Source organism: Peromyscus maniculatus, chromosome 3, assembly GCF_049852395.1.
Source record: "Peromyscus maniculatus bairdii isolate BWxNUB_F1_BW_parent chromosome 3, HU_Pman_BW_mat_3.1, whole genome shotgun sequence".
NCBI classification, from domain to species: domain Eukaryota; kingdom Metazoa; phylum Chordata; class Mammalia; order Rodentia; family Cricetidae; genus Peromyscus; species Peromyscus maniculatus.
In genome coordinates, this window is record NC_134854.1 from 9,370,920 (window position 1) to 9,396,356 (window position 25,437).

Consider the following 25,437-nt stretch of genomic DNA (forward strand, 5'->3'; position numbering starts at 1 on the left):
TCAGTGGCAGAGCATTATTTAGCATATACCACATCCTAGGTCCTAGTCACAGAGTGATCAATCAGTAATAATAAAAGAGGAAAATGGCACTTGAAGCTAAGCAGTCTTTTCTGAGCCCTGGGACTCAGTGGTGGACTCAGACAATGGTCTGCAGGATTGACTGACATTTTGGCAAGAGCTGATCTTCAGTACAGATGAGTAACAGGCACTCTTGTGTCATACTTCTAAAGGTATACTAAGAAGAGAGGACTGCCAGAGGAAGAGAGAAAGGAAGAGTAGGAAAGTGGATGAAAAGAAAGGAGAAAAGGAATCCATATCTATTTGGCACCTACTGTACGCTCGCTCACCAGTGTGCCAGGCGCTTTCTACAAATGACCTTAGCAATATAAGCTTCCTGTCATATGCTTGTCCACCAGCTAGAGAATGGCTGAAGTTCTCCCCATCAGAGATCCTACGAGTGCACTCATACTACACCTCACTTTGATCCATCATGTTCAGCATAATTTGAGTGTATCCAAATCTTTCCTGAGGGAGTTCTGTCCTAAGTGGGTAGCAACTGTGGATCCACTGAAATCTAGAGAAGTAGAAGGATGAGAATGTCCTTCCACAGCAAGATAAGCTCCCAAAATAAAGGCAGACCTCACCAGCTTCACATGTACAGTATGGCTGTGCTTAAAAACTTATCAAAGGCAGAAGGCAGGGGCAATCACAGCTCCTCCACAGCTTGTCACAAGGATCATTCATGACACAAATACATATCACAGGCTTACAACGCTGTTTAAGGCTGGAAGGAGATACCCTGGTACACAGCCCAGTTGGCCATCTTTTACATTTGGTCCAACAAATCTGTTTACACACACACACACACACACACACACACACACACACACATACTTGATATACACATAGAATTCTGCTTCCACGTACCCTGCTTCATTTTAACTCATTCCTTATGAGTAATGCAGCAAGGACAACCAAGCAATCATTCTCTCTCGTAGTTCCTGACTTAATAGATGAGATGACATCCTAAAGGGGTCTGAAGATACTCAAGCAGGAATAGCTGCTGTTAAGCTTTTGGGGAAAAGGAGCCTGATAGTATGGTTGATACACAGAGTGGGATAGTATCTGCAACAAACTCAGAATTTACTCATAGTCATCAATTTTTCTCTGGAAACTGTACCAGAGTGTATAAAAGGCACTTGAGCTTTAAGGAAACAAAAGCTAAGTTCTCAAACCTGGTACCACCAATTACTTAACTGTGCGACTTGAAATAAGTTTACCCTTAAGAAAAGTTTCTTTCCTAAAAATGATTAATCACTCTCCCAAACTAGATATTTATTTAGTGGGTTAGGAGAGAAATGTCTCTAGCTCTGTGCCATTACACACATGGTTGAGTTATGCTTTGAAGTGGATGTTTAGTAGCATCTCTATCCTCTACTCAAAAGTGTTACTAAAACCAGTTCACAATCCCCAAGTAGTAACAAACATCATCTCAAAAGAGTACCATATATCTAGGGGAAAGGGCTGAAAATTGGCCCTTAGTTGCAAAATGAACTACTACAGAAAGCTGAGACTATCAGAGGTCTCAGGACTTTGGTTCCCACTCCTTTTGATGTTATTTGGCTGGATAAAACTGGCAGGAAAGTGAGTAAGTCAAATACTCTTACAAGGGTAAGATAATTTTGATTTATATGCAAAGCTGCATTTTATAGACACACTTTTGACCTCTTCACGCTGAAGACTTTTTCTAGTTCTGCTTCCTGGTTCCTCTGATTTTCAGCTCAACAGTGGGATATTTGTTAACAACTGAGACCAGATGGAATTTGGTACCCTGGCACGTCTTCTGAATTTTAAAGGTTTCCTTATACAGAAAGTCTAAAAGATCCTACAGCTATGTCGAACAGGAACATCATTAATGCTACTAATGAGCTGGAACAATTACAAACAATATTCAGAACACTCCTGCTCAGTGATTAGGCCCTCTCTGCCTAATATTATGTCACCAAGATAGAAACTAATAAATGTTCTGGGATTTCCTAAAGTTGTGGTCCTGAAATGTTCTCTTCTTTATATTCATTCTCCTCTTATTTTCCCCTGAAGCTTTCACACAAACAAGAGAATTCTTAACAGCAAGTTAAATTGTATTGGTGACCTCATGCTGGAAGCCAGATGTTACCTACACAACTGAAAAAATAGTTTGATAAGTTTGAAATCCAAAGGGGAAAATGATGAGACTTTTTCCATAAGGTCTAGGGCACCTATATGTTTCATTTAACTAGTCAGTGAAGCACAGTAAAAACAACAGCAGATAACTGACTTATTTCTAACTTCCCCTCTAAGTGGATGATTTACAATCAAGCAGGTAACATAGTAAATTAGAAATGTAGATTATGAACATAGATTGATGGAAATATTTATTGCACATGGGTCCTGATCATAATTCTTAAAGCCTTGGTTTATCAAAGTTCAGTACAATATATGATCCTCTGTCTAACATCTAGAAGATAATACATGTTTAACTGGAAAGAACCCCCCCAACTCATTTATGGAAGAGCTGTACACAGAGATTTACAGAGTTATCTGTTACACTGTCATCATGTTCAACAATTTCAACTCAATTTATTAAAATTCACTTTATGTTCATTTTGTACTAATTTTTATTTAAAGGGGGTATGAAGGACAGAAAGTAAAAACAGTTACCCATTAAATAATTTTTGGCCTAGAAGGCTAAAATTGAAAATTCACAGGTTTAAAGTTCTCTTTCATGGTTTAGTCATACTCATAGACAGTCTAAAAGACCTTGTTGTTTCAGGGCTCTCTGATGGCTATTTACTGATCTTCATGTTCACTGTGATTGGTGCAGCTATGGTGATTAATCCAAATGGTCAAAAGGACAAGCCACTCCTGCTCAGTGATTAGGCCCTCTTTGCATTGTGGGAGCTAACAGCAACTGGGATTGCTCTTTTGCTTGTACAGCTATCAAGCAGCAACCCTGACAAAGGATGGCAGGTATTTAAGGTTCTCTTTTATATGCACAAAACTTGTATTTAAAGACATATGGATGTTTACATGTTTCTGGAAGCATAATCATGCTAATGAAATAAAATCAAATTGATGAATTTACATCATTTTTCATCTAAACAAATTTGACCACTGTAAAGTTTTACCTTCAAATACAGATTCCATTATTAGTGAATTAAAACTAAATTTAGCTTGGTACTATCTTTGCAAGAAAGTACTTGTAGGTTGTATACATCATTGTATGTCTTAGGAAATACTGTAAAATTAGTATGTTCCAATCACAAAAATACATGTTTTCAAATGAAGAAATTAAGGTACAAAAAGTGAACACTACATAAATTCAAGAGAGAGCACGTGAATTTGAATAAAGTCAATGGTGTGCCCCACAGGTGAATGCGTAGTCACTGTTCCGTATATAGCTAGAACAGGAGCAACAGTCTTGACTAACTGAGAGGACCTGCCTTTTACCACTGTGCTCCTGCTTCTCTGTGTGGATGAAAACAAGGACTTATCACCAAGAGAATGTTTCCTTTCTTTTTCTTTGGACTTTATTGAGTAGACCCAGTTCCTAGATGGAAATAGGGATGGAACCCAGGATGTAAATAGGAAGGAAGCAAAAACAGAATAAGGTCTTCCCTGTGACTTGATGAGGATTGCCCCCTCTATTTCTTCTGAGGTTCATTGTAATTGGTATTCACTTGAGTTTTCAGATGACTTTCTTGAAGTGCTCAGAAAGAGGTATCAGACATCCCAAAGGAGAACCCATTCCACCATTAGAGGGAAGCTTTCAAGCTAGTGTCTTCTGCATGGTGAGAAATGAGCCTGTGTAGCTAAAGGTGGAAGCTTGGCTTTACCCACACATCTTGAGGCTCTAGGAAGGCTCTAGAAAGGACTTTACAAGTCCATGTATAAGAGAATACTAGCTAAGACTAATAATGGGAATGAGAGAACCAGCTGAGACCTGGGTGAGAGTCTTTTCCAATAAGGTGTAGTGGAAGCAGAAACTGAAAGAGCCTCTTTTCTCTTCTTCTTTGGCAATCTCATATATTTATAGGATGCATTTTTGTTATTTTCACCCCTCCCCATCATCCTCTCATCTCCTTCCCTCTCCCGCTGAAGCTCTCCTAGCAAGTCCAAGAACTAACTATTTTCATCAGGCACGTGGCAGCAACAGAAGCCCCAACAGCAGAAATAGCCTAGACTGGTCAGACTCCACTCATCTTCCCTGCTGAGTGGAAATGAGATTATGCCACTGGAATGAGGAAATCCTGACCCTGGGCAGTTGGAGTGGAGGACATTCTTAAAAAGGGATTTCTGGATCTATTATAACATTAATATTCAAAATTTAGTGAGACCTATGACCTTATGTATACTCCAAGAAGTGAATGAAAGGTATTATATACACTCCATATTAGTGTATAAACACAGAAAAATGCATAGGTGGGCATATATTTCTGTCTATAGAAATTTTAACACAAATTTCTAATGTTTTTCAAAGCAAAGAAAAAGAAATGAATCCCCTGATCAAGGAACCTTTCTAATTCCACCAGCGTTTTGGGAAAGCCTGTCAGCTCTGTGTCAGGCTGGGATACAATAGAGATGGCAGTGTGCTGCAACGTCTAACATCTTAGAATGAAGTTCCACTGAAATCTAGACAAGGTAAAACATTAGCTTCCTGAGCTCAAAGTAACTGCTCAGCATCAGTGTCATCTTCAGTGACCACATACTCATCCCGGTCCTGTAAAATATGGTAGCCCCAAGTCTCCCCCAGCTTATCCCCACCCCCACATCCCAGGACTGCATCCTTACCCCACTTGTGGATTAGTGTTGAAAATAAGATCTTCTCTAGAGCCATCAGATATAGCACAAAAATGCCCTGTTGGGAGTAGGAAAATATCTCCCTCAGATAACTTTGAACCATTTATATAACTACATTCTTTCACCACGAGCACTAATTCATTCTGAGTTATTCTTGAAAAACAAAGTGTGTGTGCAACCTCTATTGCATTTCATTTTTACTTACTGAGAATATTAATTTTAAATATAAAACAGAAACAATTTTTAGAGTTGTATTTGGCTTTTCATCTAAAAAAAAAAAATCCAGAAGCTTCAGAAAATGGAAACATCTCAGTCCTCTGTGTTCTACAAAGATCCTAGCCACTCTTCTCTCATCTCAGGGGCAGGCTGAGGAATGTGAAGAGCTATAGCAGGTTCTGGAACTTATGTCAATGCACAGCCCTTCCTTCCCTCACAGCAGAGGAGAAATTCCACCCCACCACCCTCGTGTCAGATGAACTGCATGCCCTCAACTCTAATGGGGAACAGAAACCTTGAACCTTTCTGCACCTGCCTCCTGCTCAGCACTGTGGGAACCCAGATACTGACAGCTCCCTGGAGGAGTGCCAGAGCCATGGGGGAACATCCAGTCCCATGCTGCAGGCTCCTCGCCAGCCACAGAGCTAGCCACAGCTGCGACGGAGCTGCTAAGTTTTCAAGACCTGATCTGGCCATGATTCTTGCTGTCTTTTAGAATTCTTCTTGTTGGTTATTTATCAAATAGTAAAACAAATCACTTCTGGAATTTATTTTTTAGCCAAAAATGGAGAGGGGAAAAGGAGCCTATTTGATTATTATACTCTTGCCGTACTTGCTTTCAGTAGAGTGACAATGACAAAAAGGATGAAAATTCAATAGCATCTGCAAAAAATCAGAACTTTACTCATTCACCTAAGTGTGTTCTCATACAAACCCATTCATGGCTGATAACTATAATGCTTTTGATACAATCTCTTATAAAAATCTGCTTTTACAGTCACTCATAAATTTAAAATACTCTTTCCTTCAAATATGTAAGTAGCAAGCATTAGATCATCTCACTTCTAAAATATTGTCTTAGACTTACGGTTAATCTGGGCAACATAGTGAAATCCTGTCTCAAAAAATATATGCAGGAGTCTCGAGAGATGGTTTAGCACTTAAGAGCACTTGGTGCTCTTCTAGAAGGACCTGGATTTGCTTCCCAGTGCACATATGGTAGCTCACGGCCCTGTGTTACAGCAGTTCTAGGGCATCCAATGACATCTTTTTTTTTTTTTTTTTTTTGAGACAAGGTTTCTCCATGTAGTTTTGATGCCTGTCCTGGATCTCGCTCTATAGACCAATGAACAGAACTCATGTGAAAGATGAAGGTTGTCTTCTGTGTCTTTTTGCAGAGTAGTTTCTCTAAGAAGCTAGGAAGAGATGCAGGACAAGGATATCTACTAAGGTAGCAAAGAGAGTATCAGGATCCTATTCTGTCTCTTTTCCTCTTCTATCGCTTTTTTTATAATACTTAAGACTTCCTTTATTTTAGAATATATGATTTTTGAAGCTCAGAGGTACTCTGAGAGTGAACTAAGATATAGAACCAAAATTTGGGAGATCATCAGTAGAGTAACAAAATTTAAATTTTGGACTTGTTTTTATAGCTTTTTGAAGAGTCTCTGTTCTACCTACCTGCCCCCAACCCCTTCACCCCCTGGTTATGAAAGAAAAGACGACTTCGACTTCTTCTTCTTCTTCTTCTTCTTCTTCTTTTTGTTTTTTTTTTGTGTGTGTTTTTTTGGTTTTTTTTTTTTGAGACAGGGTTTCTCTGTGTAGCTTTAGAGCTTTTCCTGTAACTCACTCTGTAGCCCAGCCGGCCTTGAACTCACAGAGATCCACCTGGCTCTGCCTCCAGATTACTGGGATTAAAGACGTGCACCACCCCTGCCTGGCTCAACAATTGCTTTTTATTGACTTTCTTCATTAATAATGGAAAATAAAACTCAAAAAGAAAACAGTCCAATTTATTAGGTTCAAAATTTTAAAATATGATAACAAATACTAGTGAGGTTAGAATATACAATGGTACGGCTAGTACTAAATATAGCCTTACTATATAATCCAACAGTCATTCTCTTAAGTATTTATCAAACTGACCTGAAAACTTTGTCTACAACAACAACAAAAATCTGAATCCCAATGTATTTAGCAGCTTTGTTCACAATTGCTGAAAGCTAAAAGTAAACAAGGTGATGTTCGATCAGAAAGTAGACAAACAAACAAAACAAAACCTGCCACATCTACATAATAGAATAAAAAGGAATGAGCTATAAAGCCAGAAAATGACATGGATTAAACTTCAAGACAGATTGATAATAGTAGTAGTAGTAGTAGTAGTAGTAATAATAATAATAAAACCAGCAGTACGAAAAGTCTACATAACTGTATTATTTTTATTATATACCATTTAGGAAATTTGTGACCATGTAGAGATGGTAAAATAAAAAATCTGGAGCTTGGAGTGGAGAAGAAATATACGGAAGAGTTGAAGCACAAGGGGATGTTCAGAGCTGTGGAACTATTCTGTATGGCTGTAATAAAGCCTATATGACATTATGCATTTGTTTCAGCCATTTGAATTATACAGTGCAAACACTATATCTTAATGTGACTAAAAAGAATCATTTAGAAGATAGAAGGAGGAGGGACACCAGCACACAAGGCAGAATACAACAAAGGAAATTGTTAAATGCTGTGGGATGGTCTGTATGTCAAATCTGTTGTTCTGATTGGTCAATAAATAAAACACTGATTGGCCAGTGGCCAAGCAGGAAGTAGGTGGGACAAGGAGAGAGGAGAATTCTGGGAAGCAGAAGGCTGAGGCAGAGAGACACTGCCAGCCACTGCATTGACCAGCAGCATGTGAAGTCGCCGGTAAGCCACCAGCCACGTGGCAAGGTCTAGATTTATGGAAATGGATTAATTTAAGCTGTAAGAACAATTAGCAAGAAGCCTGCCACGGCCATACAGTTTGTATGCAATATAAGTCTCTGTGTTTATTTGGTTGGGTCTGAGCGGCTGTGGGACTGGCGGATGAAAAAGATTTGTCCTGACTGTGGGCAAGGCAGGAAAACTCTAGCTACAGTTAAAAGCAGGAAATAACTTCATTTAAGAGAAAGATTTGGAAATGAGTAAATCTTGTCAAGTTAGAGGAATGAAAACCAATATAGGTACTATTCTTTTCAATGAACTTGCATCTGCCAGTAATACATGTGATGATCATGATATCACTAAGTACACATTCTGAAAAAGAAAACTGAAGTCAGTAGATAGTGGATGTTGGAAGCCAGGTTTCTCACTGTTGGAATGGGAAGTTACAGATAAGTAAAGGGAAGAGATAAAATGGTAATAAATTAGAATTCAAGATATGTCATGAACTCTTATTGAACTTGTTAACTTAATAAACAGTGGAAATACGCACACACATACATACACACACACCTAAAAATCGATGACACCTCATCAGTAGTTCCCAGTACACCATAATGTCTGGATCACCATTTCAAATATCATTCTCCAATAAAAAGTCCCATCACTCCTTTTAGGAATGAGGTAGGAAATATGCAAATTGACCCAGAATATAGTGTCTTTTCAGGAAGTGAAGAAAGCAAAAAGGAAATTCACAGTGCTAGGAGTATCTCAAAGAGAGCCAAGAACACAAACGAAACCTTCCAATCACCAAAGCCAGAATAATTTTGACAATAAATCAAGTAGCATTTAATTATAATCAAAAGTATACAATAAATATCCATGAGTCAACACTGATATAAGTCAACAATTAAATAAACAGGGGAGAATAAACTGACTTCTGATAGAGAAATCCAAACAATTAATTGGATACTTTCTTATGAAGGAGGTGGAACTCACTTCCTCATTCCTTAAGCATGGGCTACTTACAAAGAGTTCCTTCCAAAAAATACAGTATTGGTGACAAAGGAGAAGGGAATGACTTTATAGTGGAGGAATTCAACAATACCACCTCATCCAGGTCATCCATGGCAACACCAAGAGCTATATCCTGACAGTCTCGATGGGAGGCGATGAAAATGGTGCTTTTTTCCTCCCAAATAATTACAGTCCCAGGCTAATCATGAGAAAGACAAATCCAAATGAATATATATTCTACAAAATATCTGAACAGTATACTTCAAAATTGTCAAGAAAAATCTAAGAAGATCACATCCAAGTGTATATAATGAGACATAAGGACTAAATACAATGTAGAATACTGAAGATGATCTTTGAGCAGAAAAGGTCATTACATAAAACTGGAAAATAAAATTAAATATGAACTTTAGTTAATACTGAATATATTGATATTGCTTCATTAATCGTAGCAAATGCAGCACACTAATGGAAAAAGTTACCAGGTAAAACTGGGTGTGGTTTTAGTAATGTCACAAATTTTGTTAAGTCTGAAACTATCTTAAAACTTTTGTTTAACCCCTCTTCTTCTCTCCTCTCTTCTCCACGCACGTGTCTCTCCCACAGGCCTGTGCACTCTCTATCCATGTAACTCTAATAAACTCTATCCCTGTAACTCTAATAAACTCTATCCCTGTAACTCTAATAAACTCTAAAAAAAAAAAAAAAAAAAAACTTTTGTTTAAAAAAATAAAAATATTTTAGTGACCTTTGGCCCACCTTTCTATGCAACAAGCAAATATTGACAATATAAATGTTTAATAACATTTAATAACTATCTCAATTCCAGTGCAATTTTTTTTCATTTGGGGCTTTTTCAAAATTAATTTTCTGCTTATTTATTTTTCTCAATCAATTTTTTTCATTGCAAAAGTGACCATAGGGTCCAGGTTTAGGCATGAACTATGAAAGTCAAACAACTGATATCAAATTGGGTTATTCTGTGACCTTGAAAAATCTCTTTTAGCAGTGGGAAATAAATAGCAAAACCACCCCCATAAAAGAGCAGTCTATAGCTATTCAAAATTGGCAGTCATTATTAAAACACGGAGTTCATACACCAGGACTAAGTTTCACCATGAAGAATGAGTTTGGCTACAAAGAGTGACAAATATCCATTCCCATTGTACTATGTTCTAGATTTGGATTCCAGAAACACTGAATTAAGAGTTTCAAGTTTGTTTCATTTCCAGGAAAATGTTTTGCTTAAATAATTGCATTCTGTTTTATCATTTCTCTCCATTTCTCGACTCCCACTCGCCATTCCCGTTTGCCAATACTTTCACCTTTAGTGCTTACCCAGGACGGCTGCAAACTAACAAAGGCAGATCATATTCCACTCACAAAAAACGTACTTTTGAAAACAGTGTGAGTTGTATAGTAAGAATTTTTACCTCTACTGTTTAAATATGGTTTAGGAAGCATACTTAGAAAATTAAACCTTTTTCTTGGTGGAACTGACGTTATTTATAAGTCACCGAAACAACGGACATGCGATTTTATTCCTGTTTTATTTCCCAGTTTGAAACAAACTCGGAGTAAGCTAAGAGCAGGAAATTGACTTGTGTTAACTCTCTAATATGCTAGGGCATTTTTGTGGTTTTAGTACTGTCATTATTTAAAAAAAATTTTTATGAACTGGGCGGTGGTGACACACACCTTTAATCCCAGCACTCAGGAAGCAAAGGGAGGTGGATCTCTGAGTTCGAGGCCAGCCTGGTCTACAGAGTGAGTTCCAGGATAGCTGGGCTATACAGAGAAACTCTGTCTCAAAAAAACAAAACAACAACAACAACAAAGTGCATTTTATGCTATAAAAATGCCTTTTAGTTTTGATAAATTTAAAGATATGTGGTGAGAAGGTGGGGTGTGTATCTTTAATCCCAGCACTCGGGGGCAGAGACAGGCAGATTTTTATGAGTTTGATGCCAGCCTGGTCTACATAGCAAGTCCCAGGCCAATCAGGGCTACAAAGTAAAGCTTGTCTCAAAAAGATTTTAAATACTTGGGTGAAAAATTAAAATATGACAGAGGTATAGGTTCGAATTATTCAACTGATTCATAGTTCGAGTCATTCTAGTCAAAGAAAAACTTTTAATGTTCATATGGATTTAAAATGTTTTATACATAAATTTTAAAATAGATATTAAATAATAAACTTCAAAACAACTTTGTTCTTCAGTTTATCACATTCCTAATCATTTATGTCTTAGCAATGAAACTAGGAAAATGTATTAACAGAAATCTCTGCATTCACAGAAAATTAACTAATTCAAACTTCACCCTCCTGCCTTCAAGTCCCAATCTGCCCTTGCTCAGTAACTTACCCCAACTCCTTTAACAAAATATCAGTCTTTTAAGAATATTGGAAAAGAAGAAAAGGTTGATATTTAAGATTTAAATAACCATTTTTTAATGCTGAATTACAAGTAACAAAGTCTTCATTTCTTCTTTTCATTGTAAGATAATTTTATAAACACTGTGGGTTATGATGGTTTAGGTATGATCTGAGTGGATCCTTTATGTATTCTTGTACTGAAATTCAATCTTCATTGCAAAGATTTTAAGATAATCTAAATACAGCTGTAGGTGGAGCTTTAGGGAGGTGACTGCAATTGGATAGGATCATCAAGATGGAGTACCACAATTTAATATTGGCAATTTTATAAGGAGAGAAAGAGAGAAAATGTGCTTAAACGATGTAGGCACACATGGGTTCTATGCTTCTTGTCATGTCATGTGTTGCACCAATTCGGTACTTCAGACACAAGTCCTTAACCCTGAACTAGAACCATGAGCCAATAATAATTACTTTTCTTGTAAGTTTTTCAGTAATAGGAAACACACTAATACAGATGGGTCTAATTAAAGTAGCACTTCAAGCACTCCATTCTAGTAATTCATCTAAGGGAAAGAGATTGTATCAGGAAAATACCTACATATGTACATGTCTAAAACAATAAAACAGCGATAATGGTTTTCTTCCTAATTTCTAGGCGTGCCTGATTTTGGTACACTATACTAATGGAGACTCAGAGAGACAAATAATCTATATATCTCTGCTTCTCAGCATATAGACACACTTCTTAGGCAAATTAAGCTTTAGTAAAATAACAAAAAAAAAGTTTGTCTATTGACATCAGTTTTTACCCTTATAAAAATGGTTACCAACTATTTTTAAAGATTTTATTTTATTTTTAATTAGTTATGTGCACATGTTCATGTCTGTGTGAGGGCTTGTGAATGGAGGGGCAAAGCTTGTAGAGGACAGAAGACGACATTGTATCCTCCAGAGCTGGAGTTAGCAAATGGTTGCCAGCATACAGACACGGGTACTGGGAACCAAGCCCGGGTCCTCTGCAAGAGCAGTATGTGCTTTTAATTGCTTAAACATCTCTCTAGCTCCCCAAATATTTTAAAGTTTGTTATTTTCACCCTTATACTATTTCCAAAAAATAAATAATTTAAAATCTCATGAGCCATTAAACCATTTACTAACTTAGAAGGTGAGTCACAGAGAACACAATTCATCAGGTTATGTGTCTCGTATTACAAAGTAATCTGTAGTTAAAGTAGTGAAAATGAGCTTGTTTTCCTCCATATCTAGCTTCCTGGTCTGCTAAATGAAAAATAATTAAAAATTTAAGTTCATGTATCAAGCTAGACTTTAATGTTAACTTTCAATATTGTTTATGAATAATAGTATGATCACATTGAAAAATAGGAGTTAGAACATATTATTTGTATGCAGCAATTTTTGGGAACAAATTTAGATTTGCTTCTTATCAAATAATAGGTATCAAGTGTTCATCAGGCATGATGGCACCTCACAGAGTCTGAAAGGCCCCTTGGTCAAAGCATTACCTCAGATTACACAGACACTGTTAGTTATTTTTAGGAAGTCTATGATTGTTTCATGAATATCACAGTTACTTTGGGGACTATTATGAATATTTATGTGTTTTCATAGTATCCATTTGTTAACTGTGACATTTAAAATACATAATTTTGTGACTTTGGAATTTCTTTCTTCTGAAGGCCTGGGAAATGCTAATAGCTCTGGTCTGGCCAAATGTCTCTGCTTCCTGCAGGGCACCATGTGGATTTCTGGGAATGGCACAGTCTTTATTCTCTAGGAGCTTATAGTCAGCATAGAAAGAAAAACACATATATAAATAACCTTACTGAAAGGTAAAGAAAGATGAAGGCCATTCTCAAAATACAAATAGCCATGAGAGTCAATGATACCTAAGATATTTCTAGCTAAGAATTGGGATGTCTTCGAGAAAAGACACGATTGGAAATGAATCTTGAGAGACAGGAGCCACTGGAGGGCAAAGATTACTTAGAAGTTTATGAGCAGAGAGGGCAGACTTTATGAAGGTGAAGGAGGAGGTGGTTATAGTAAAACAGATTGGGACTATGTTCTTCAGAATCACAATTGGTCAAATAAGCAGCCAATACCTACTAACCATGCTAAGGAAGTCACACAGAAGCACCTGGTTTCTGATGAGGCCACATCCAGGTAAGCCCACCTTAAATGGAAAGAAGCATGAGTCAAAAGTGTGCATGTAATACATTTAAGTTCCTGGACCATAGCTTAGCAACATAGTTCACTATAAGATATCAGTTAGGTGCCCTGCATGAAGAGAGTCTTATTGCACATTAAGAGAATGAAAAATTCAAACCTTGAAACAGTTTCTACTATATAGCACACTTTTGTGTCATCACAAAGTCAAAAATCTGAAAATGAAAACATCAGAAGTTTGCGGGGCTTTGATCAAGGAAATAAAAATCAAATTGTATTTTAGAAAGGTAAAACTGGACTCAACAGGCACACTAGCAATGTACAAGAAGAGACAGTTAAGAGAAGTTCTCTGTGGACCTGACCAGGATTTCTTGCTCACTAAGTCCTCAAGATCCTCTCCTCAAGTTTACACCTGTGTCCCAAGCTACAAGCTTGTCTTCAGTAGATAGCACCGGGGATTTATTTCCTGCCAATATTTAAAATTCTCTTTTAAGAACAAGAGGTTTCTTTATCAAAGGTAAAACTTTTCTTTCTCATCCATCTTGGTTCCCTTATTTTAAAGAACCTTATCTTATCCTAGCACACTTATTACATGTCAGAACTCCAACACCAGTTTACCACACCAGGAAGCATTTATGCTAAGACAAGGACATGATGGTTTTGTTCCTCCTGTTGCTCAATGGAGCAACGTGTTTGACTCACTCCAGTTCAATGTATCTTTTCTCATCAAATACAGGAAGGATAGAATTAGAATGTTTTCTAGCTTTTTTATTATTAAAGAATAAATTCCCAGCTATATTTTATTTGCTCTTAGTTAAATAAATGGACTCAACTAAAATATCTGACTTTGTCATAGTGACTAATACAAAGCATTTTCTATGTTATCAGTGATTCTGTAAGTAACCTTGATTGTCATTTAAAAAGAAGATTCTTAAGGATGAAATTCTCAGCAAGAAAAGGAAAGGATATTTCTAGTAGGTAGAATGAGAAGTACAGAGATTGATCTTCCCAGGAATAGAGAGAATATTCTATTTTCTCTGATATCAACCAAAAAAGAAAAAGAAAAAGGCAAAAGTCCAAGTTGCACCTTTACCTTTCACTGAAAATGTTTACTTGCAAGCTGAACTGATCTGTTGGATGACATAGCTTATCATACCATCTAATGTTCAGGAAATGATCTTTTATTGTTGATTAAACAAACTCAAAGTTGCAAGAGAAAACATTTTAGTACATTCCTACAACAGTACTTACACCTTCCTGTGGAGTACTTATTGCCAAAAAGAAAAAAAAATCTATTGTGTGTCATTTGAGTTACTTTCAATTATTTTTAAGATACACATTACTCAATTAATTAAACTGCAACAATAGGTAGTAGCTACATTTTAAACTGTAGAAAAGAGTCACATAAACTCACCAGAATTGAATTCATGGAAGAGAGAAGTCTAATTCTGCCCAAAGTAAGAGGCGCTGCTTCACCACATCATTTCAAAATAGAGGATTTAGATTTTAAAAATAAGTCACTGATTTTTAAACAATTAAAAATTCAAAGTATTTATTTTATTAGATGCTTTAAGTTAAATACCTGTGTAAGAAACTAGATTTTGCTATTAGATTATTTTTAAAAGAAACACCAACTAACTCACTTTGTACATGATTAAGAAAGAAGTGTTAACCACTTTGAACTGAGGTCAGTTAGAGGCCTTTAATCTCTTTTCTCTTTCTTATCTGCCCTCTGCTGGTCAAAAAGAAAAATTAAAATTAAAATCAAAGCCCCTCAGATAGCATGTGAAATAAGTACAATTTAAACAGGAAAAAAATAGTTTTATAAAGTTTTTCATTAGGGATCTGATCTTCTTTTAAGCTCCATGGGCACCAGGCATGCATGTGGTACAAGCATGTGGTACACACATGAAGACAAATATCCATCTACACAAAATAGTTTTAATTGGAAAAACAAAAATAAAATTAATAAATTCACATATGCACCTTTTTACTGAGGGAACCAAGTATCAAAATTTTCTCTTAGATAAGTAATTATCCCAACTCTGCTACTGGTCTCTAAATAAATTTCCAAATAAAGCCCTATTGATCAATTTTTAAAGACATAGTCTATGTGTGTGTGTATGTGTGTGTTAGGATATGGGGACAGGGAGTACAACAAAGAGAATGGAGACTTTGTCCAATAAAAATGTTAATAAGTTATATCTACTTGTTCCTTTTTAAAGAAACTCTTTATCATTTGTTGAGATAAACTTGATTGGTTGGTATGAGTTCCCATTACGTAAATCATATTATTCATTCCCAAGTAGATTTTATGTTTGCTTAAAAGTTCAACAATTATCCCATTCATTGTAATTCTGCCTGCCACTCTGATCTTGGAGTAAAAATGCACAATCTATAATCAACAAGGACGTTCATTGGAATTCTTCATGTTGGTCAATTAAACAGAAGTTATTTGTAATGATAAGATTCAAGTTTTAGTCACTTAGTTATAGAGTACTGATGTGTGCTTGGAAAAATGAAATCCTCTGTGAATCACAAGGAAATAAAAACTAATTCCTAACCAGACATTCAATACACTCAGTACTTCTCCCTCTCCCTCTCTCTCCCTCCTTCTCTCTCTCTCTCTCTCTCTCTCTCTCTCTCTCTCTCTCTCTCTCTCTCTCTCTCTCTCTCTCTTTCTCTCTCTCTCTCTCATTTTTTTTTTTTGGTTTTTCAAGACAGGGTTTCTCTGTGTAGTTTTGCTCCTTTCCTGGAACTCGCTCTGTAGACCAGGCTGGCCTTGAACTCACAGAGATCCCTCTGCCTCCCAAGTGCTGGGATTAAAGGGTTATTTTTTGTTTAGTTGGGTTTTTTTTGTTTTTTGTTTTTCAAGGCAGGGTTTCTCCATGTACCCTTGGCTGTCCTGGATCTCACTCTGCAGACCAGGATGGCCTCAAACTCACAGAGATCCACCTGCCTCTGCCTCCCAAGTGCTAGGATTAAAGGTGTACACCACCACAACCCAGTCCAATATTCGTATCTTATTATTATCTATTTTTAAAATCCTAAATACATTGAAATGTTTCACAAAACTCTACATTAGAGGCAGAACCCACAATTTTCTGGAAGGGACACAAAACACACTTCTCCCTGAATTCTAGTTTGATGTTATCACTGTTATTAGCAAAAGTACTTACATTTTGTTTAGTAATATAAATTTTATTATGAAAATGCAAAAACATGAAAACTAAGTCTACTCAGAGCAACATGCTTGGGGCAGCAGTTTACACGATTACAAGAACTCACCTATGTTCAGCTTTAAGCTATGTTCAGTGGAAAGGACAAAGCACAATGGTACTGAATGTGATCCTAAGATGCATTCACTATAGGAATTCACTCTTTCAAGTGATCCATTTATACCTAAGGAACCTTATCCTAAAGCAACAGAGATGAGTATATACTCTTGAACTAACACAAGGCAGTATACTATGGTGCTTTGAACAATGGGACTCAGGTCCACTGGAATATTTGAAATGAGATTTTTTTCCAAGTGACTTATTAGGCTGATTTCTCAAGATAAGTGAGGGAAATTGGATAGAGAAGAAAGAATGTGGCTGAGTTAATGATGAGCATCATTTTGATCCCATAGGTAAGTTCAGGAGCATAAACCACAGTGCCCTTGAAAAAGTGGTAAGGCCTTTGTTGATCCCTATTAGGCAGTCATTGGTCAAAATCCACTAGTCAGAATCTCCCAGAAGAGATAATTGTGTGAGACATCAGTTCACAGTCCTATTAGGTAGAAGATGGATGTTCCAACAAGATAAAGTGAATCTAATTGCACATCAACATTTATTATGGGGTCTGACTGTTGGTTTTTAATTCTACCACGTAACTAAGCAAACTTTTAAACTCTTTGATCTGGGTTCCATATGTATAAAGCTGAAAACTCTTCTCACTTCTCAAGGTTGTTCTAAAAATAAAAAGATATAACAATGCATATGTCACAGTTGAGCTGGTACTGATAAAACAACTCAATAAATAGGTATATACAGAAAAAAGTACAATGTAGATTAGTCAGGAGAAATGATTAAAAGAATACTATGAGTTCTTCAGTTAAACACAATGCCTGACAAAACTCCTCAAGTAAAGGAATAATTCTGGGCCTCTTTCCAGGATAGCATTACACAAACAACCTATTTTTGCCCATTTAGCATACGTATGTGAAATCACCAAGTCTGCAGAAAGGAGAGGCACTCGGTGAAGAAGCCCACGTGGTGAGATGGATGCTGTGAGAGCTATGACTGCAGCCACCTGGCCCACAGATAGCGGTTATTATCAGTGGCCATACCACTTAGCAGAAGGAACTAGATTTAGAGAACAGAGCAAATGCTGGAGCTCATTTAATAATTGACAAAACTTGTTTGGATAGCTGGTGATTGGGCCAGAGCAGGGAAGGGAGGTTGATACAAGAGACCTGAGTTAGCTCAGGTTAGCCCTAGATCCCTAGGAAATGTTGCAATTCTAAGTGTATATTTGACCAGCTTAAAGTACAGACACAGATTCAGAGATGATTTCTGGTTGGCATCAGCTTCATTCCCCTTGCCTAGAACACTATATTCGGGAATGGAACACAAACTGAATGAGCTTTATACTGCAGTAGGGAATAAACATACCAAGTAAGTAATATCCTGTAGTATGTTAGAAGGTGACAACACTATAAAAAATAAGAACCAGGGTAAGGACCTAACAGAGGGTTGGAATATTAGAAAAGGCTGGAATATTAAATATAGCAGCTATGATAGGTCTTACTGAGAAGACAATATTTGAGCAAAAACATGAAAAAGATGCAGAACCAGTCTAAGATCTGGTAACTGGGGAGAATATTTTGGACAGAAGAAATAGCTACAGTAAAGGACTTCAGATGGGCAAGAATGTAGTTTAGGAAGACAAGGACAGGATAAGCAAGACGAGTGCTAAGAAATGAGGTCACAAAGGCGTCAAAAGGAGGAAGGAATGAGTAACACGAGGAAATGAAAAGCGGGGAGGGATCCTTTGTCTGATGCCATTGACTGTACAGTCAGGCTCCTGCTCCTCATACCTGCCACATTACAGGAAGCTGCTACTGCTCACGTGTCGAGTGTGCTGCTCATTTTCTGTTGCTGTGACAAATACCTGTCACCTTCACTGAGGGAAGAGTTCTTTTGGCTTATGTTTCTGAGGAGAAACTGAACATCATGGCAGGATAGCATGTAGGCGAAATAAAGGTACTCACTTCCTATAAACAGGAGAAAGAGAGAAGGGCATGGCGAGAAGGGATGAAGAGAGAAAATGAACCAGGGAAAAGATACACCTTTCAAAGTACAATCCAGGAACCCAACATTGTTCCTCCAGTTACGCCCTAACCCTGATAGCCCATTCAACTAGGAATGCATAGTGAATGATTTACCCCTTGATGAAATTACTCCTTCATGATCTAATCACATCCTCATAGTAGCACCAACTGATGGGAACTACGTCTTTAACACTTGCTAGGTTTTTTGAGGAAGCACTTCGTACCCAAACCACAACATCATTACTACCTGTTATCTATGATTTCTTTTAATCATGCCACGTCTTACTACCCTTTTCATCATCCTTCTGCTAATTCCTACTCAATTCTGTGATCTTCTTAGGGTTTCCTACAACCAACATTTTTTTTCCATCCTTCAACCTTCCCACTTTCCGTACCACCATACTAGCTTGGCCCAAGAATGACCTTCCTATATTATATGTATCACAATAACATAAAGTCATCCTGTATTCTTGAGGTCCCTGCAAATAATATATAAATAAGTTTAATAGGGCTTTCAAGCTTCTTACAGACATCTTCAACCAAAACAATAAAAATGGACCTTTGCTTTCCAGTAAATGGATCATTTGATGAGAGGACTACATTCTGACATATAATATTTAAATTGGCATAATATTCTTCCTTGGTCTTTTTCAAAAGATAGTGTGGACAGATATTTATTGCACAGCTATGGGACAAAAGATTCCATTTCAAATCTACACTCAAACAGAGAAATTCCAGGTAAGGTCACTGAAATCCATAAACTCAGGCTTCTTACTGGCAAGGAGAGTCTGACTCATAATTCTCAGGGTGATTCTCAAATATAAAAGCTTCCACATTTTACAACGTGCTTAATAGTAACTCCATTTCTACTTTAAATATTGTTTTCTTTTCATGGTGCTGTTTCCAGGGTACCTTGCTCATAATATCATGGACCTGTGAAAACTCAAAAAGCCCATTCTTACTCCAGCTGAATGCCTCACATATGTCTGGTCTTTTTGGTTTCTTTAAGAACATACGGAAAACATTAACCATGAGGCCAGAATACAGCAAGAAGATAGATGCTTTTCTTCTAAAACATAATAAATAGTACTCAAATGGTTCCACTTGGAAGATTTATTCTTCCCTAAATAACAAATTATGACAGACACATTTCTAAAATTTTTCCCAGACATAAAAACAAAACCTATACTACTGGTCTATTTTACTGTGACAATTCTAAATATGCTTTTAAGTTAAACGTCTTCAGGTAAAATTACAATGTGCATATAAACAAACACAAGGTTTTTAGATGCACCAAAGTTCCTTTTCTTCAGGATAATAAAATTGTGTTATGAGAATTCTTTGGTAGAAATAAGTGTGTAAATTCTTTTTTTTTTTTTGGAGTAAACTGCAATCTTCTATACATTTAAAGCATTCAGAATGAGAGCTATTTTGACACTATGGTATAAATATAAGAGAAATCTACTAAAGGAATGATTATTTCAATTATATTTATAAAAAGCATCAGAGTTTTTTTAATTCCTTTAAACAATAACAATGAAATATATAGTTTATTTCCTGCATACACTTTATAGTTAGTGGGGCAATTCCTTTATAAAATAGACCTATAAAACTAGTATGCCTCTATTCATCATCTTCTTCATTTCTATTGTTACTGTTGCTTTATTTCATATTAATTATCACTCAAATTGCACATACTTCTAGATAAGACTGCAATAATTTAATATACATATAATAGTATATTAATTAACTAATTAAGCATTATTAATAATAAATATATTAATAGTAAATTAAGAACAATTTGTACAGATTCTTTTAATAAACACAATTGCTTTCAAATTCATGATGTACTTTGACTATATTCACCTTCTCCATCATCTCCACAGATGAGAGCAAATGTGATATTTGTCCTTCTAAGTTGGGCTTATTTACTTAAATAGGATGATCTCCAGTTATTTTATTTTCTTTAGGGCTGCACAAAATTCCATTGTGTATATCTACATTTCATTTATCCATTCATCTGTTGACTGATACCTAGGCTGATTCCATAACTTGGCTATTGTGAATAGTGCTTAAAGAAACAAGGATGTGCAAGCCTATCTGTGGTATGTTGACTTAAGAGTCCTTGAGTATATGTCCAGGAGTGGCATATCTGAATCCCATGGTAATTCTAGAGCATCTGGAAAACCTATGTATTGAAATACATAAGGATTCCATTTTACCAACATCCTTTCTAGCACTTATTGTTGCTTTCTTAACTATAGCTATTATGACTTGGAGTTTTCAGGGAAAACACTTTATACAAACTGTAACACTATTATCTGTTACCTATGACTATTTTTAATCATGCTTTGTCTCACCACCCTTTTAGGTCAATCCATGTCTTTATATTCCATAGTGTTTGTTTTAAAAGTTGGGTATGCCAATGTTAAATTCATCTATATTAAGAATATATGCATTTTTATATAATTAACAATTTGAGATTATACTTTGATTACATTTCCCCCTTCCCTTTCCTCCCTCCAAATCCTCTCAATATATTCTCGATGTATTATCCCTTAAATCAACATGAAGTGACCATTTTGGGGGGAGTGCAGTGAACTTTATTGATGGTATTCAAGAGAGTAGCGCTCCCTAAGCCCCTCCTGTTACTCTGGGGGTCTGGGATGGAAACTGGGGAAGATGCTCAATGTCAGGGGCTGAGTTGGGACAGAAACTGCTCAGCAGCCAAGGGTCTCTCTTGCTCTGTCCTTGCTACGGTGGGTGGTCCAGGGTGGGCTTCTTACTCCTTAGAGGCCATGTAAACATGAGGTCCACCACCCTGTTGCTGTAGCCGAATTTATTGTTGTACCAGGAAATGAGCTTAAGTTGTCATTGAGAGCAATTCCAGGCCCAGCATCAAAGGTGGAAGAGTGGGAGTCACTGTTAAGTCACAGGAGACAACCTGGTCCTCAGCGTAGCTCAGGATACCCTTTAGTGGGCCCTCTGATGCCTGCTTCACCACCCTCTTGATGTCATCGTCATACTTGGAAACTTTCTCCAGGCAGCATGTCAGATCTACAACGGACACACTGGGGGTAGGAACACCGAAAGCCATGCCCATGAGCTGCCCGTTCAGCTCTGGGATGACCTTGCCCACAGCCTTGGCAGCACCAGTGTATACAGGGATGATATTCTGAGCAGCCCCACGGCCATCATGCCATAGCTTCCCAGAGGGGCCATCAACAGTCTTCTGGGTGGCAGTGATGGCATGGACTGTGGTCATGAGTCCTTACACAATGCCAAAGTTGTCATGGATGACCTTGGCCAGGGGGGCTAAGCAGTTGGTGGTACAGGAAGCATTGCTAACAATCTTGAGTGAATTGTCACTATGGTTCACACCCATCACAAACATGGGGGCATCAACAGAAGGGGCAGAGATGAGACACTTTTGGCCCCATCCTTCAAGTGAGCCCCAGCCTTCTCCATGGTTGTGAAGACACCAGTAGATTCCACAACATACTCAGCACCAGCCTCACCCTACTTGATGCTGGTGGGATCTCGCTCCTGGAAGATGGTGATGGCCTTCCCATTGATGACAAGCTTCTTATTTTTAGCCTTGACTGTGCCATTGAACTTGCTATGGGTAGAGTCATACTGGAACCTGTAGACCATTTAGCTGAAGTCAAGGAAGGGGTCACTGATAGCAACAATATCCATCCACATTGCCATACAGGATGGCAACCCTGGTAACCAGGCATCCAACCAATTTGGCCTAATCTGTTCACTCCGATCTTCATCATTGTGTCTCAGGAACGAGGCTGGCACTGCACAAAAAGATTCGGCTGTCTCTGGAACAGGGAGGATCAGAGAGCCGAAGTGACCTTTTTTAATATCTTCTAAATTTAGATTGGTTTATTTTCCGAGATATCATTGCACTGTAGTTCTGTTTGCTTGAAATGACTTTTACTATTCTTTCACCCTAAGTCTGTATTAGTCTCGGGTACATTTCTTGCAGGAGACAAATCCATGGATCTTTAAGAACAATCTAATGAGCTAGTGTATGTCTTCTGATTAGATCATTCAGGCCATTAGCATTTAGAATTATTATTTTGATTTTGTAGTATCTGATACTTTACCATTCTCCAATTCATTTCTGGTTTTTTGTGGTGTATTATTTCCTGTGGCCTCATAGATGCATTTATCTGTTTAACCTTTCTTTTAATGTGTAAGACTACTTTAAGTATCTTATCTAGTGTTTAATGGTTATGAATTCCTTGTGTTTATGTTTATTATGGAAATATGTTCTCTAGTTATAAAGGACAGCTTTACTGTATATAGAATATAGTAATCTAAGCTACAAATTACTACTGTCTTACAGAGCTTGAAATGGATCATTCCATGCCTTCCTGAATTAGAGTTTGTTAAGAAATCTATTGTTATTTTGATGGGTTTACCTTTATATGTAACTTGCTTCTTTATCGTAACTTTCAATGTTCTTTGTTCCATACACTTAGTATTTTTAACATATATGAGGGAATTTTTTTTCTTGTCTTATCTATTTGTTGTTATAACTGTCTCCTAAATCTGCATAGCCATTTCCTTCCCTAGGTCTGGGGAATTATCTATGGCTTTATTGAGTATATTTCCTATACCTTGATTCTGAACTTTTCTCTTCTCTATGTCTATTATTCACAGATTTGTCCTTTTCTGGGTTTCTCACGGGTATTTATGTTCTAGTTATACTTTCTTATTTCATCTTCATAATTTCTGGTGTTATATTTCATCTAACTTGCCTTCAAGCCCTAACTCATCCCATTCTACTGATTACATCTTTCACTGGGTTTGACTCACTGAAGTTTTCACTTCTAAAAATTTAATTTTTCCAATATTTCTATTACTTTATTGGATTTATTTTTGTTTGAATTCTCTTTGAATTTAATTTGGTTTATTCATGTCCACTTTCATTTTACTGAAAATTCTGTTTTGCCTGAATATATGTTTGTACTCTACCTGCATGCCTGGTGCCTACAGAAGCCAGAAAAGGGTGTTGGATCCCCTGGAACTGGAGTTACAGATAGTCATGAGTCACCATGTGGGTGCTAGGAATAGAACCTAGGTCCTTTGAAGAACAGTCAGTGCTCTCAACCATTGAGCCTTCTTATTAATTCTACACTGAACATTGCTTTTATACTCATTCTTTTGGATCCTTTGTTTTTAATTTCATCTAATTCTCTAATTAGAATTCATTACTGCAAACTGAGTAACTTTGGGAGGTATGATGCCTTTATTTGTTATGTTTCTTGGTGTTTCTGTGATGGACTTGTGAATATGGAATAGGCCATTGGTTCTATTCTTTGACAACCTCTATTCTTTCAGTTGAGGCATCTGCAATGATCAAGTGGGACTAGATTGTAGTTGGTTGATGTGTCATTCATTGTCACTGGACTAACTAAACCCCCAGTTCACATGCTCACACACCAAGCACAATCTCTAGTGCCTCCCAAGAGAGTCAAACACTGACTACAAAAGCAACCACCATGTACTGACAGGCTTAGTGTAGAATTAGAGTAATAATAACCAATTTAAAACATCCTTTCCAATCTAGTAACTTTTGGGGATAAAGGAACAATTTAACATGGTCAATAGTAAAATATTATTAGTCACTATGGGTAAGCATAAGCTTAGTAATACTAATGGTTAGTACTCAAGGAATAGATAAAATAGAAGAGAGAAATGTAATAGAAAGAGAGAACAATTAAGAATAAGGGAGGAGATAACACACCTACAGTAAGGATAGAATGAACACAAGGAAGGAATAAAGGAAATTCATCACATAACCTAAAGCATCTTGGGAGGCTGATCAATGGGATTCCTCAGCTCTAGGCAACCTGTGCCCATTGGCACTGCATACCTAATGAAGTAGGGGAGAAAGACACTCACTGAGCTGGACAAAATAGTCTACAAACTTACACACAGATAATAAAGTCTCTATATGCAGTCATTAGTATAAGAGAAGATCCAGACTGTCTCTTCATCATTATTTGCATGTGTGAATGTAGATTATCTCTATGTGGTTGCTTGAGTGTGCACAGACAATAACATGTGCAAAAGTGCAAACTGCCTCTGTGTAACCAAGTCTGAGCATAGGTGCAATGTCTCTATGCCATCATTTGTGCATAGCTAGTCATCCTACCCTTAAGCTCTTTTCCTTTTCCGTGTCTATTTGGATTTGTATCTTTTGATGACAGCAGAACCTTTGTGGTACTAAGCTTCCAATGTTTATCTCTGTTGTTTGCCATGCAACCAGAGGGTATGGTTCATGAGTCAGGTGGTGGGTATTATACTTGCAGGTGTTTTTAAGGCTCTGATTTTGAAAGGGGCTGTTGGAAAACTTTCCACCGACATCTAGTCCTTTTGAGCACTCATTACTTCTTGTCCTTCAAACATAGAGCTACTGAATCTCATGCCAGTCTATAGTTCAGACCATATTTCTACCATATGAAATACTGCGCAGTTCTGTCTCTGGGTTTTTATCCTCTAGGTAGAATTATTCTGCATACCAGCACTCAGGAAACAGATACTTGTACCATGAATCTTAAACATTCTTATTAATAAAAATCAAACCCGGAGCCAGTTATTGGGGTGAATGCTGGTAGATCAGATGCAGAACAAGCCACAGCTACCTCACCTTGCCAGTTCCTAAGCTGGTCCTGTTTCCTCAGACTAGAAGCCTTTGAGTCCTCATCCAGAATGAATCTCAGCTGAACTGTGTTGCTCCAAAGCCTGAAAGCTTAACCAGCCAAAT

General features: G+C 37.2%; 1 long non-coding RNA gene and 1 pseudogene across 1 annotated transcript; one reads left to right on the top strand and one right to left on the bottom strand.

Annotated features, from left to right (window-relative positions):
• The first annotated feature begins 4,554 nt into the window (after positions 1 to 4,554).
• On the top strand, positions 4,555 to 7,440 carry LOC143272264 (uncharacterized). The gene is made up of 2 exons (XR_013049669.1): positions 4,555 to 4,680; positions 7,296 to 7,440. It is a non-coding gene; the product is annotated as an uncharacterized LOC143272264 (long non-coding RNA).
• A 13,921-nt stretch (positions 7,441 to 21,361) lies between these two features.
• LOC102924688 (glyceraldehyde-3-phosphate dehydrogenase pseudogene) lies at positions 21,362 to 22,319 on the bottom strand (annotated as a pseudogene).
• Between the last annotated feature and the right edge of the window lie 3,118 nt (positions 22,320 to 25,437).